The sequence below is a fragment of the Lipotes vexillifer genome, unplaced genomic scaffold, assembly GCF_000442215.2.
Source record: "Lipotes vexillifer unplaced genomic scaffold, Lipotes_vexillifer_v1.1 scaffold428, whole genome shotgun sequence".
NCBI classification, from domain to species: Eukaryota; Metazoa; Chordata; class Mammalia; order Artiodactyla; family Lipotidae; genus Lipotes; species Lipotes vexillifer.
The window spans coordinates 1,011,363-1,026,581 of NW_006781879.1; the positions used below are offsets into that span (position 1 = coordinate 1,011,363).

Sequence of the window (15,219 nt, forward strand, 5' to 3'; positions counted from 1 at the left end):
CCAGTGGAGAGGGATGTCAAAATAATGGATGAAGCTTGAGGGACCATCTTAGACTGTGAGGTGTGATCCCTATGCTAAAACTGGCGGTATAGCAAGGTAGAGCCTGCGTCTGTGATGGTTTTCTGCTGATGCATTTCTAGATACCTGCCCCCAGTCTTCTTTTATTTATTTATTTTAAAATTATTGATTGATTTATTTGGCTGCACCAGGTCTTAGTTGCAGCACATGGGATCTTTGTTGCCACGTGCAGGATCTTCAGTTGCGGCATGCGAACTCTTAGTTGCTGCACGTGGGATCTACTTCCCTGACCAGGGATCAAACCCAGGCCCTCTGCATTGGGAACGTGGAGTCTTAGCCACTGGACCACCAGGAAGTCCCCAGGCTTCTTTTACATGAAAGAGAAGTAAGACATTTGCCTTTTGCAGGTCTTCATTATTTAGGGTTCCATTATTCACGGCCAAACCTAATCCTAACTGAATATAGTCATAAAAAAGACCAAGATCTGGAGAATTACCAACAGGCCTTAAACAAGATTGACATATTAAAACCACTTTGGAGTGATAGTACCTCTCCTTATTTAAGCCATTCCCAGGAATTTGAAAGAAAGGAGCAAAAAAATTCCAGGCTGGCATGATACCACAAAACAAACTACCCGAGAAGATTCTTGTTGAGAATGCAGTGACGTGGGCATTACATACAGTAGAGAAACTGAGCTCCAGGAAGCCAAGTGACTCGCCCTAGACCACCCACCTCATTAGTTAGGCTCTGAACTCTCCTTCCTTGAGGTTCCTAGGCCAGTTCTCTTGCCTCAGCATGTTTTATCTGCAAATTTAATCCACTCTCCATCAGGAAAATTGGTTATACCCTGGGAAACTGGGCGGAAGCACAGTGGAATATTCATCTTACCTATAAGGCCATGGGTAATCAAACACTGAGCTTTCATCTACCACCCACAAAAGAGAAGTTTAGCTTTCAAAATGTCTGCAAGAAAAGTTCTTTCAAGTTGTGTCTTTCTGACTGTAGGAAATGAGTCCTGCATGAGATGATACATGATAAAAAGCTTTGTGTGAGGCTGAGAGGTGCAGTGGAAGGCAGTACTCTCCTGTCTTCCCCGTGGAGTTAGAAATCTTCGGGTCCCAGGAGTTGACAGGTGGACCAGTCACAGTTACAGTTACAAAGTTGTACTTGAGATCATGAAATGGAAACATAAATATGACAAACATTTTCTTTGGTGCTAGATGACAATTTCCCAGTGCACAGAGCTCTTCAAAAAACAATATTGCTCTTTAAAACAAACAAACAATATTCTGTTTCTTTCTACTAAATCTTTCAGCATATTTCTTATTCATTGCAAATTTCTAACACCTGTCTGTGTATAAAGGTGCTAAATCCAAGTTGGATATAACAAATCCTCATATAATGGGAGGTGTGCTTTTTCAAAGGCTTTCCTCCCCGTCGTTTCAGGAAAGTTGCCTATCTTAGAATCTCAGGTTTTTAACACTGACAGAAACCTCTTAGTTCAATATATAGAGAATCTAATCCCTTCATTTATAAATGAGAAACATTGAGGTCCTAAGAGAAGAAAGATTGTGCTACAGCCTAGCTCAACTAGCTCTAGGTCACAGAGCTAGCTGAAGTTTTAATAAGTATCTCTTCAACTGCTTTTAAATCTTTGCAGAACAGATTAAAAAGAAATATAGGACTTCCTTGGTGGTGCAGTAGTTAAGAATCCACCTGCCAATGCAGGGGACACGGGTTCAAGCCCTGGTCCGGGAAGATCCCCCATGCTGTGGAGCAACTAAGCCCGTGCACTGCAACTACTGAGCCTGCGCTCTAGAGCCCGGGAGCCACAACTCCTGAGCCCATGTGCCACAACTACTGAAGACCGCGCACCTAGAGCCTGGGCTTCGCAACAAGAGAAGCCACCGCAATGAGAAGCCCGCACACTGCAACGAAGAGTAGTCCCTGCTCGCTGCAACTATAGAAAGCCCATGCACAGCAACGAAGACCCAATGCAGCCAAAGAAAAAAGTTTATTAAAGAAAAAAAACTTAAAAAAAAAAGAAATATCTTTTCTTCTGTTTTCCAAGCCACCCAGCAGTCCAGATGAGATCTCAGGTTTGGAATCATAAATATGGGACAACAAAGTACTACAATATACAATTCATCAAATACTTTTCTTTTACCCTGAAAGAACAAAATGTATCATAACCATTCATTCTTTCTCACCTTTGTCGTCAGCTTTCTATGCATGGGTTGAACTGGCTGTTCTCTGCACTGAGGTGTGTATGTGTGAAGATGTCATGTATTAACAGCTAATTAGGAGCATTTCAGAGCAGAGGTTGGCCTCGCTAACACAACCGAGTTTCTGTGTCACGGTGGTGCTGGATGCAGCTGCTGCTCTTAGGTGTCAACAAAGAAAGCCCAGTACAGTGGAGACGTTAGCCTAGGGCTAGAAGAAGCCTTCTGAGAGCAGCCAAAGTCCTCATTTGGAGCCTGCCACGTAGCTGTGTTGGCTGTTGGTCTGAGCAAACTGCTAGATGCCCAGAGGCCCCTAGTAACCCACTGCTAGCTCCCAACACCTCTTATATTTACATGGAACAAACTACAGGCCCCCCAAAGGGGCAGCAAATACTTGTGAAAAGAGCCGTAGTGCTAAGAGAAGGAGACTGAGATTGTAGCCACCACTCCGCCTCTAACTGGGTGATGTTTCCATCCCATTCGCCTGCATTGTCAAAACAGTAGTTGGCCAAGCTTTCAGTCCTCAGACAGAAGTTATCAGGAAAAAGTACAACAATTAATGAAATAGCATGCTTTGGGGGAAGAGGAGAGAGAATGACATATTAATATAACTAGGAGGTGATAAAATCTACATTTTCTATACATGATTTATCTGATTTACTACCAGCAGCATCACTAGTATATAAAATATCAAAGTTCTGTTTGATGCATTCCAGGGAATTCAGTATTTTGCCTTTATTGAAATTGATTAGGATGTGGTACTTTTTTTTTTTTTTTTTTTTTTTTCCGGCTCAGCGGCCATGGCTCACGGGCCCAGCCGCTCCGCGGCATGTGGGATCCTCCCAGACCGGGGCACGAACCCGTGTCCCCTGCATCGGCAGGCGGACTCCCAACCACTGCGCCACCAGAGGAGCCCAGGATGTGGTACTTTTCACTTTTCATTTCAGACATTTAGAATGAGAAGGAGCTGCTTTTCTAGCTTGGACTTAAGAAAAACGGCTAATGAATTCATCAGTATTTATTCAACAGCAACTCAGTTTGCACAGGCCTGTGCTCAGAGATATTGGGATTAAAGCTTGGACCTACCTGATTCTTGGAGTACATTTTAGGCAGCATGTAATTCATACAAATGCCCTATTGAGCACCTATTCTAGATGAGGCAAAGAAGGCTATTTTGACATTACTATTTTGAGATGGCCACTTGGTAATTGCCATCTTCACTTCCTTTTTTTTTTCCTTCATAGGGAACACAGACATTTCAGAACTCTTGTCACTGGTGTTTAGTGAAAACTAATAGAAACTGATTGTCATACAGAACACAAAGGATATAAGTGATTTCACAATTACTTAGTGCTCCCAAAAAACAAACCATAGGGACTTCTAGCTAAACATGGCAGATAAAACAAAACGAAACAAAACATGACCGAATCTCCATTCCCTCTCGAAGCCCCACTAAGATGACAGAGAATGAAAAAGCACATATCAATAAGGACCATGGGAACAAAAGAGGAAATAGCATTATTTTGAAAGCCAGAAAGCAGATGGATGGGCAATAACTGACTTACTAGACAGGAGAAAGCTGAATGGCAAGAGCCTATAAGAAGCAAAGCCAAAAATCTGGTTTGATGGAGCCACCGAGGCCCCAAGAGTCTCAGCAGTAGAGGCACCAGCTGCCTCCAAAGGGGTGTGGGCAAGACTGACACCAGGAGGAGTGATTAAGAATCTGTTTAAGGAATACTTGGACCTAGATTCCCTATGGTATCCTGCACTGCCAGTGACTATACCTTCTCAACTCAGTACAAGACTGAAGGTTTATTCTCAAAAGAGGTTGAGTGAGACTGCTCTGGATGAGGGAATACTGGACACAGCTGAGGGCACTCGTGACAACTAGAAACCAGGGAGGCTAAGAGGGGCATCTGCAGACCAACTAGTGGCACCACCAGCAACATTTGACCCCCGGAATGCTGCATGTGCACTGGCAGGAGAAAGGAGCCTTCCTCTTTGGGTAAATGGATCAGCCCAGGAGACAGTGTCTACAGGCACTGGGGTAACTGTGGTAAGAGTGATGTCCACATCCTAATCCCTGAAGCCTGTGACTATGTTAGGTTACATGGCAAAGGGGAATTAAGGTAGCAGGTGGCATTAAGGTTGCTAATCAGCCAACCACAATAGGGAGAGTGTCCTGGGTTATCCAGGTGGGCCAGTGTCATCACCAGGCTCTTTAGAAGTGGAAGAGAGAAGCAGAAGAGGTCAGAGTGATGTGATATGAAGAAGTCTTGACCCACTGTTACTGGCTTTGGAGAGGGAAGGAGAGGGCCAAAGGTCAAGGAATACAAGTGGCTTCTAGAACCTGGAAAAGGGAAGGAAATGGACTCTTCCCTGGAGGCTCCAGAAAGGAATGCAGCCCTGCCGACAACCTAATTTTAGCCCAGCAAGACGGAATCAGACATTTGACCTCCAGAACTGTAAGATAGTAAATTTGTGTTGCTTTAAGCAGCCAAGTTTGTGGTAATTTGTTACCGTTGCAATAGAAAACTAGTGCAGACACAGACTGTTGGGGGAGCCCAATGGTGCATCTCATTTGTTGCAGATCCCACACATACACTTTCATTCCTCAGACAGGAACTTTTTAGGACTTCTGCCACTAACTTTTTAGGACTTCTCTTGAAAATGGACAACCAAGGAGTAACAGATATTTGAAGGAAATATCTAACATAAAAGGCAAAGTTCAAAATTAATAAACACCACAGAGGGAAGAGACCATTCAGGGAGCAGAAGAAAATGTAAAACACAAACAAAACTCTCAGAGAAATAAGAGCAGATATTACATCCATGAAACAAGAACAGGGTGCTCTTGAAAAGGAGCATTCACAAGACTTAAAGCACTCTTAGAATTTTAAAATAGAATAGAATAAATAAATATTAAATAGAATGGTAGAGAAATAAAGTTTTAAAAACTCCAAAAAAGAGGTCAATGGCAACCCATCGACATGGATCTCTGTTAAAGATATCAAGAATAGGTCTTACTTTAAGAGATACCAAGTAAAATTTAAAAGAAAACAAGAGGGTAAATTTGATTGCTATGCTCAGAAACACTTGGTAATCCAGGACAAAAGTTAAGTACAACACAACCAAATAAAGAATGATCGTCCATGTAACCAACAGAGATATCATTTGTCAAATCTCTTATGCCTGAATAGAAGGGCATATGATTTTCTGAGAAGATAATGCTCATGAACCCCCAAAGCATGGTGTGTGACAGTTGGCCGGACAGATATGCTGCGGCATTCTGTCCTGGCCTCCTGCTGGCCCGCAGGCTTCTCAGTTGGTTTTGCATGGACAAGATATAAATACAATGAGGAAAGCTTTGATGGTCAGCCTGGTACCTTCACCTGCTATTTGAACTAAAATTTTGCCAGAACTACCACTGGAAATAAAGTTTTGGGGGCTCTGAGGGGAGTTGTGGATGGAGGCTTATCAATGCCTCACAGTACCAAATTGTTCCCTGGTTACGATTCAGAAAGCAGGGAATTCAAAGCAGATGTACCTCAGAAGCACATTGTGGCTCAGAACGTTGCAGATGATATGAGTTACCTTATGGAGGATGATGAAGATGCTAACAAGAAACAATTCTCCCAATACATAAAGAGCAACATAGCTGCAGACATGACGGAGGAGATGTACACGAAAACTGTACTACTGTATGAGAGAATCCGGCCTATCAGAAGAAGCCTAAGAAAGAAGTTAAAAAAAAAACAAAGAGTTGGAACTGTTCCAGAATGTCTCTTGCTCAGAGGAAAGATCAAGCTGCCTCAGAGCTCAGGAGTGGACCACTGAGAGATAAATTAAACCACAATTTCCTATGAAGATTTTTCAGATAAAGACAATAAATTTATTGACAAAGCAGCGAAAACCACCACCACCAACAACAACAAAAACCTTCGTAAAAGTAGAACAAGTGAAAACAGTTTTTAAAATAAGAGAAAATAAGATGAAAAAAAATTATCTGTAAAGGATATCCAATAGAAGTCCCATAATAAGTAGAAAAGTTATTAGATTGAGTCAACATGCAATTAGATGAATGAAAAAGGACCCCCACTGAGATATAGCATTGTCTTTTTTTCCCAGAAGTCCAGTAACAGAGATGATTCTAAAAAATTCTAGAGAAGAAAACCTGATTATGGACAAAGGATCAGGCATCAGAAGGTCTCAGAGGTCTTAAAAATAATATTGGAAGTAGAAAAGCAGTGCCTTCACAATCCTAAAGAAAATACTTTCCACCTTAGAATTTCCATCCACGCTGTTAGACAGGTCTGCAGGTGGGGTAGTATTTCAAACATTCAAAGTCTCAAAAAGTTGCTGCCTATGCACCCTTTTCCAGGAACCTACTAGAAAATACCCTCCAAAATGAGGAGAAAGAAAGAGGACACCAGTAGACAAGAAACAGGGCATTCTACAGAAGAAAGTAGCCAAGGGAACCTCAGAGTGATTACTATGCAACAGGGCCAAAGAAGACGGAGTCCAGATTGAATAGAAGGATGGAGGGCTCCAGAGGGATGACTCAAAGCGGGTGGGGGAACAAATTGATCATTCATCTGTTGTTCTTAGGAAATGTATACTTACTGCAGAGTTCGGAGCTGAATAACTGGCAAGCACATAGAAAAGCTGTAGCAAACAACTCAAAACAAGACAATTAATTACTCTGAGGAGCAGAGCAAAAATCCTCATGTAAGAAAGAAAATATAATCCTAGTTCATTATGAGATCTAGTTATAAGTAAACGTCCATCATTATAATAGGGTCAATATTAAATACTCACTTAACTCTGACTGGTGATATATGATATGTCTATGTAAAGAGGATGGTGGCGAGGGAAAGTACCTATGTGTACGTATACTACTTGTGTGTAGTAGATTGCAAAAATGGCCACAATTTTCTTCTCCCTGTATCCTTCACGATGAGACTTTATAGCACCTCCCATCAAGAGGTGGAGTCTATTCCTCTTCCACTCAAATCCAGCTGGCCTTGTGAGAGAATGAAGTGGGAGTACCAGAAAGCCAGTTCTGAGCCTGGGCCTCAGGAAGCTGCGTGTGCTTCCACTCGGACCCTCGGGACCCTGCCCACCCTCTGTGTGAACGTGCCTGGCCTCACCTGCTAGACGATGGAAGACCACGTGGAGAACGGAAGAGCCCCCCCTAGCTGAGGCCACTCTGGTCAGCCAGCCCCCAGCCACCACAGTAACTGACCACAGCTGACCATGAGCTCAGCCAAGACCAGAATTGCCCAGCCCAGTCCAGTTCAAACAGCTGATCCACAGAATTGTGAGTACATAAATGGCTGGTTTAAGCCAGTACATTTGGGGATGATTTGTTACACAGCAAAAACGAATTGATACTATGCGTATGTGTGCCTGTATGTCTACAGGAGGATGTTAATGCAGTAAAGTGAAGTTTTTGTGTTCTGTAGTGGGAAATCATTACATCTATCTAAATCTGAAAAAGCAAGCAACACAAGAGAAGCAGGTTGTTTAGAGACATGACGACAGAAGCAGTGAATGGATTTTAAAATGGATATCCAAGGAGTGTAACTCAGGGGTCGGGACGGATAGAGGTTTTCATTACAGGCTGGGTAGAATTGTTTGATTTTTAAAAATTAAGTACACATTTCACTTTGATAAAACTGCAAATTAAGTGGAAATAAAAAAGAAAAGTAACTAAATTTCCCAGTTATTGGTAGTCAGCTGGTGTAGAGCATTGGCTATTGCCAGCAGTAGTCACGTGTTCAACAAATGCCCCAGCAGCTGGAGGAATTTCCTACTAACACCTTAAGCCACAACCAACCCAGTTTTCCCTTTTGCTTAGTATTCAGTCTTCTAGCTTGCATACTTGTGGTTAGTACACAGTGGGAGAATAGAAAAAAAAGCCCATGAAAAGTTAGATGCTGAGTCGCAGACACTGCAGGTGTTCTTCACGTTGGTAGTCTCCATCCTAACAGAGTCAAATAAGGACCACAGACATGAAAACGTAATGGAAAACTAGCTGCAACCAAAAGCAGGGCATGGAAAAACTGGTCACTAAAAATCATTCTGTGGTAACATTGTTGAATTGGCCTGGGGAAAAGATGGAGCAAATCCCCGTGCTCAACACCGCTAAGTGGCACTATGAAATCAAAACACACACAACTGCAGCGGCGATATCTATTGTCAGACAATCACCCTCTTCTTCCCTCATAGTATACTTTCTGTGCTTTAAATGTACTTTTATCTTTGTAATGATTCTTTTTAAGTCTGTTTATAGAATTCTCTTTCCTCTGTTACGTTGGGAGAAAGTAAGTGATATTTTGAGAAGACACAGAAGGTAAAAATAAGGTACTAGATTCTAAATGATGTGTTTATTAGTCAGAATAGATAGATGCCGTAGTCATGAAAACCCCCAGGTCTCCAGGACTTAACATCACAGGCTACATCTTCAAAGTTAGGTCTTCAGAAGAACTCTGGTTATCTCATTCACTCAAGATCCGAGCTGATAACACGCGGCCATGAGTACTTCCTCTCAAAGCTGACCGGAAGTGACACTCATCACTTCTGCTCGTATTTTTTTAGCCACCTTCACATGGCTGTGTCTAAATTCAAATGGGTGGGAAAATGCAATTCTACCAAGTACCCAGAAGGAGAACTGGAATATTTGTGACATATGCCAACTCAATATGCTATTCTCCCTGCTGTTCAACATAGTCATACGTCACCTAGAATATAAATGAGTCATGTGTATTTTTAATCCAAAGTATAGGAACTTTTCCTCGATGAGTTTTACTCTGGAAAATTATTGTGCTTTAGAGGCAGATGATGCATCTGACTAAGGGGGAGGGCCTGGGAGGTTACATGAGGTTTGAAAGTTATGTAAAGTAATGTGGTTTCCTTTTTTTTTTCTTCCTGCGGTTTAATGATGCAGCACAGTATTTGTAGACCAATCCTGGTCTTCCTCAAGTGGTTTCTGTAACAAGATAATTTTCTTTCACCCGATCACTAAGCAGTTTGCTTTTACTTCCAAGTAAAGCCTTATTTTTGCCTAAATTTTGAAGACTGTGACTATAAGGGCACACCACTTTCTGCCTGCTTAAGAAATAACCGGGGGGGGCTTCCCTGGTGGTGCAGTGGTTAAGAATCTGCCTGCCAATGCACGGGACACGGGTTTGAGCCCTGGTCTGGGAAGATCCCATGTGCCACAGAACAACTAAGCCCGTGCACTACAACTACTGAGCCTGCGCTCTAGAGCCCACGAGCCAAAACTACCGAGCCCGTGAGCCACAAGTACTCAAGGCTGTGCACCTAGAGCCTGTGTTCCGCAGCAAGAGAAGCCACCGCAATGAGAAACCCGCGCAACAAAGAGTAGCCCCCGCGCAGCAATGAAGATCCAATGCAAACAAACAAGAAGATTCATTAATTAATTATTTTTTAAAAAAAGAAATAATCCGAGGTGGTCTGGATGTAAAAATGCTCATGCATGCATGAGAAAACTTTATTTATTTAAATCTCAAAGCAACAGTTGCACTTTGAGAAGGAGAGGTTCAGGTGAGCAGGGCCTGTGGATCTGGAGGATCAAAGCAGAGTTTCCAGATGAGACATTGGAGTGGGGAAGGTGGGGAGTAGGTTTCCGTCCCTGGGGACCAAGTAAGGAAACTTATTTTCCTACTGTTATTTTTGAAGAACTTCAGTGTATAAGCACTGGGCTTCTCTCTTGCATCAGGATGGAAATAGAGAAGTAGGGGTTCTAAATATTTAGCCAAAGTCCCAAAACCCTTTGATACTACAGCTTCAAATATGTCATGCATCACATCCAAGTATGGTTACACTTCCTTGCTAAAATCCAAACAACCAGAAAGCTGAAATAATCAGAACCTTTTATTGCCTGGCAGTAAGAAAAAAACACATGGCAAGTAAATCAGTTGAAATCAGGCACACCTTCAAGAGAAAAGCAATTATCAGAATGTTACAGGGTCGGGACTGATTTCACCCAAATTTCTTCTTTAAAACATGTGGCACATTCAGGCAGAAATAAACTTCGCCGAGATGAACCATTTACCACATGTGGCTCATTTTGAACTCTAAAATCTTTATTATGGAAGGTTCCATCTAGTCAGAATTACAAGCAATAAGTTCTTTAACATGAGGCCTAAGGAGATCTGTTGTGAATATTTGTTGTGGATACTCAGACCCATAATAAGTATGTGCCTTAAACTTTAAACCATCTATTCAGGGTTCTGAGAGAACCCTCTAGTTCTTACTCATGAACATGCTGGTGACATGTGACAACCAGGGGTCTGAAGGAGTGATCTGAGCTGGTCTGCTAAAATCGCCTCTATTTGAGAACCTTGGGGCTAGACCACTTCTGTCTTACAGAAATATGATGCAGGACGTAAGTGTGAGCCTCAGAAGTAATTTTAATTTTTCTAATAGCTACATTAAAGAAATGTAAAACTAAACTAGCAAAATAAATTGTCATATTTTTTATTTAACCCAATATATCCAAAATATTATCATCTCAACAGGTAACAATATAAGAAATTATTCATGAGGTATTTTCCATAGTGTTTTTTTTTTCCCTGCTAAATCTTTGAAATCTGGTGTATAATTTACACTACAGGACACCTCGGCATGGATGAACCTCCCTTTAAGAGCTCAATAGCTACATGTGGCTAGTGGCTGCCTTGTTGGATATCACAGGTCTAGATGGCTGTTAAGGACTTTGTGTTTGTCCCTCCAAAATTTATGTGTTGAAACCTGACCCCCAACGGACGACGGTATCAGGAGGTGGATTTGGGATGTAATTATGTTTAGATAAGGTCATGAGGATGGAGTTCCCCCCGCCCTCACCCTGCCATGCTGGGTTAGCGTCCTTATAGGAAGAGACTAGAGCTTGTTCTCTTGGCCATGTGAGGATACAAGAGGAAGACAGCTGTTTGCAAACCAGGAAGAGGGCCCCACCAGACACCAGTTTTGCCAAAGCCTTAATCTTGGACTTCAGCCTCCAGAACTGAGAGAAATAAATGTTGTGTAAGCTCCCCCAGTCATGGTATTCTGTGATGGCAACCTGAGCAGACTTAAGTCAGTGGCTTTGCTTTTTTCCACTATCAGTTTGAATGCCATGGTTCTCTGTCTCTGTAGTTAGAATGTAAGCATTAGAAAGGCAGGGACCAAAACTTATGCTCACAGCCATAAATCCATTGCCTAGCACAGTGCCTGACACAAAATCAGCACCTACTGTTGAATGAATATGAGTACATGTATGCACTCTCTGTCAACTGTGTCCTCTTGCTTCCTGTGGTGATGGAAAGGGCAGATAGAACACAGGCATTTCTGCTTAGTCACTACATGCCAGTTTTGTGTGGGTACATTTGTACCTAAAGAATTGCCCAATGAGAACTAAAGATATGACTTCTTTGATTTATCAAAAAAAATTATATTCGGGGGGAGGGTGAAATAGGTAAAGGGAATCAGCTGTATGATGATGGAAGGAAACTAAATTCTGGGTGGTGAGCAAGCTGTAGTGTATATAGAAGTAGAAATATAACGCTGTACACGTGAAACTTATATAATGTTATAAACCAGTGTTACCTGAATAAAAAAATAAAAATTATATTCAGAATATGATTACTGTTAAATACATTGTATGAAACAGTAAACATTGTTATTGCCAATTTATCACAATGTTGGGTTAATTCAGATTCTCTACCAAGCATTCTGGAGGAATGGTAAATTTGTAATGTTATTTTGTTTCATCATATTAGGTTTTTGGATGAATCCTATTCTAATCCTGGTTAATAGAACTGTGTGCAACAAAGAGGGTAAAAGAAACCTCAGTGATGGCCATTCTTCCCTGTAAAGACCTTTTTTTTTTTTTTTTTCACTTAAGAGTACCATTTAGAGAATTAAAACAGGGCGCAGAGTAACACCTGAATATGAGCTATTAGCATAGCTGGGGCTGTTTCTTCCTTGCTACGAATGATCTCTTCTTTGTATGTATTTTCCTTTGTGTTGTTTCATCTGTGAATCTTCTTTCCCAACAAACATCTCCCAAAATGCTGATGAAATGATGACACCTCCACTGCAAATGATTTTCCTTTACTTCTTTCATTCTAAAACAGAGAGTTTTAGAAATTTTCTAATACCATCTCCTTTCCAAATCTTCAAGATCATCAAACTTCTTTCGGGTGGGGAGCTTTTTAAAAAGATTAAAGGGACAGAAAATGTAGACAATGGAAATGACAAAAAATATAATAAATAAAGAGGAGTATGAGATTCGGGACATTTCCAAACAGGAAATAAAAAGCAATATGGAAGTGTGTCAGGCAGTTGATTAGTAAACATATGTTATTTTTCTTGAAAATGAAGTATTAAAGGACTTCACCTCCAGAGATTATATTTCATTGGCTCTGGTGTGGGTCCTGATCATTGCATGTTTTTAAGTCTCATGGGTGATTTTGGTGATCAACCATAGTTAAGAACCGGTGGTTTAATTTCCTATATAAATTAAAAGAGGGGGTATATAGGGCTTCCCTGGTGGCGCAGTGGTTGAGAGTCCGCCTGCCGATGCAGGGGACACGGGTTCGTGCCCCGGTCCGGGAAGATCCCACATGCCACGGAGCGGCTGGGCCCGTGAGCCACGGCCGCTGAGCCGGCGCGTCCGGAGCCTGTGCTCCGCAACGGGAGAGGCCACAACAGTGAGAGGCCCGCGGACCGCAAAAAAAAAAAAAAAAAAAAAAAAGGGGGTATATAATAGGGAGATATATCCTAAAATCTGTTGTTTTTCTCTTGTAAGACCTTCTCTGGGCAAAGTGAGGTCTTGTCCAGTAGTGGGTCCTGGACATAAATGAGGGTTAATGAGAAATACTTTGAGCTAAAAGTGAAGACAGCTAGGTTTGATTTTGTTACTGACAGCCTGTCTTTAAACAAGTCATTTATTCTTGCAATCAGTTTTTCTACCTGCAAAATGGATTTTTCAAGCAATGGCCCTTACTTTATGTTTGTTGAAAATGTGATTTGAAATGTATTTAGGCTGTGGAAGTTACCTTAATTAAAACTGTTATATCAATAATTACTCATTGGTATATAAAACAAAAGATCAGACTTGTTTCTCAACATTTCCCCCCAAACATTTTCTTGCTACTTTATTCATTGGTGGAAGATCCTTTTTATTGTTCTCATGAGAAATCATCCTAAGACTTAGTCTAAGGATGGAGGCATAGACAAACGCAGCAGGATCACAGATACATAACAGAGATAGGCACAAATACACATGGTTTCTCTGATATCTAGTAAAATCTCAAATTAACACAAAATTAGTTCCAAAAAATTATTTCTTTATTGTTTTAGAGTATATTTTCAAATATATGTTTTTTTTCCTTATTTGGATAATATTTCATAATTAATGCCTAAAAATTTAAGGCATTTAAAGCATTCCTTTGTTAATATTTTTTAAATGGTAGGGCTAATTTCAATGAGACAAAAGAAAACTGTGGTTAATGACTAAGTATGAAAACATGGCTAGTTAGAATTAATTTGCATATGTAAACTTAATGTTTATTTTATTTCAAATCGAGAAATTTGCGTAAAAATTGAAGGGCATTTCTTTTATGTCATGTTTTCATTTTGTTAAAGCTCTGATACTTTATAAATATCGCAATGGCTCCAAGCAGTTATTGTTCTGATATAACAGGGTGTTATAGTGATAGCTCAAATTTTGTGGTGAATTCATTTTCGTGGAAAGCCAGTATTATATACTCCATCAAGTGTGTTTAGGATCTATCTTCAGAGAAGATAGATAGAAAAAACACATACTTACGTATGTATGTAAAATCAGAATGATCTAGAAAGATGGAAGGTAGTATCAGCCAGCATCGGGCTGTCTTGCCAAGAGGATACTTCTCTGATTGGTTTATCACTCACGAGAAGAGGCGCACACGTGGAAGCCATCTCAGATCGAAGCCAGCACATATGCCTCTTGTAAAATACCACCCTCTGAGGCAGTGGAGAAAAGCTCTTTATTCCCATCCCCACCCCATTTCCTGCAACTTGTGAAGTCACAGAATTTGGGGAAATAGTGACGCTTCCTGGCCTAGATTTAGCACCATCTGGGAACTAGAATGAGCTGCCTGGTGCTGCCACCACCACTTTCATCTGCCACATTCTCGGAAATTCATCACCCATAGGGTGATTCTAGCCAATACAAGTCACTCTCATCCACGGGCAAGAGAAAGAAAGACTAGGAAGTGAGTCCTGCCCAAAACGTCCTCCTGGCTGCTTCTGTGTGCTACCACATCCCGTGTAAAAAGGCCTTAGGCTGACTTCCAAGGCCACCAGTAATTTGGTTCCACCCTGCCCGCTTCTCTCCCCTGCCAAATTGGTCTCAGTGATCCCTGAACAGACTCCTCCCTGCCTCTGTCCTTACTGAGATTGTTGCCCTTCCCTGTTATCCTTCCAGGGGGCAGCCCAAGTCTCAGATCTCCAACAAGTCTTCCCTGATTCCTCCAGCTCACACTGCAGTTCCTCCCTTCTGACCTTACCATTTTGTCTGTGACAAGTAAGTTAGAACCTAATTACATGCTAGGATGTATTGTCTTTTGACTGTTTCATGTGTTAATTTTACTTCCCCAATTAAATTGTAAGCTCCAGAGGATAACTTTTGTGTCTAATGTCTATTTGCTAAACTCTCACTTTCCCTTTCTTCTGGTAACCATCGGAGTTCTAAGTCCTTAATAGGTGTTCAATAATTCATAGCATCTTAGAGTTGGGACTTTTAAATCCAGATAATAGATCGGCAAATAAACTCTGCTGTATTAGAGAAATAACCACTTCCATAATGCTTTGCCCTCTTCCTTCCTCCCTTCCTTCCTTCCCTTCCTCCTCCCCTCCCTCCTCCAGTCTTTCCTTTATTCCTTCCTCCTTCCCTCCCTCCTTCCCTTGCTTCCACATTTATGCTGAG

The 15,219-nt window shown here is 41.4% G+C and overlaps 1 pseudogene; it reads left to right on the forward strand.

Moving 5' to 3' along the window:
• The first annotated feature begins 5,246 nt into the window (after window positions 1-5,246).
• Window positions 5,247-6,106, forward strand: LOC103086452 (60S ribosomal protein L5 pseudogene; annotated as a pseudogene).
• The last annotated feature ends 9,113 nt before the right edge of the window (window positions 6,107-15,219 follow it).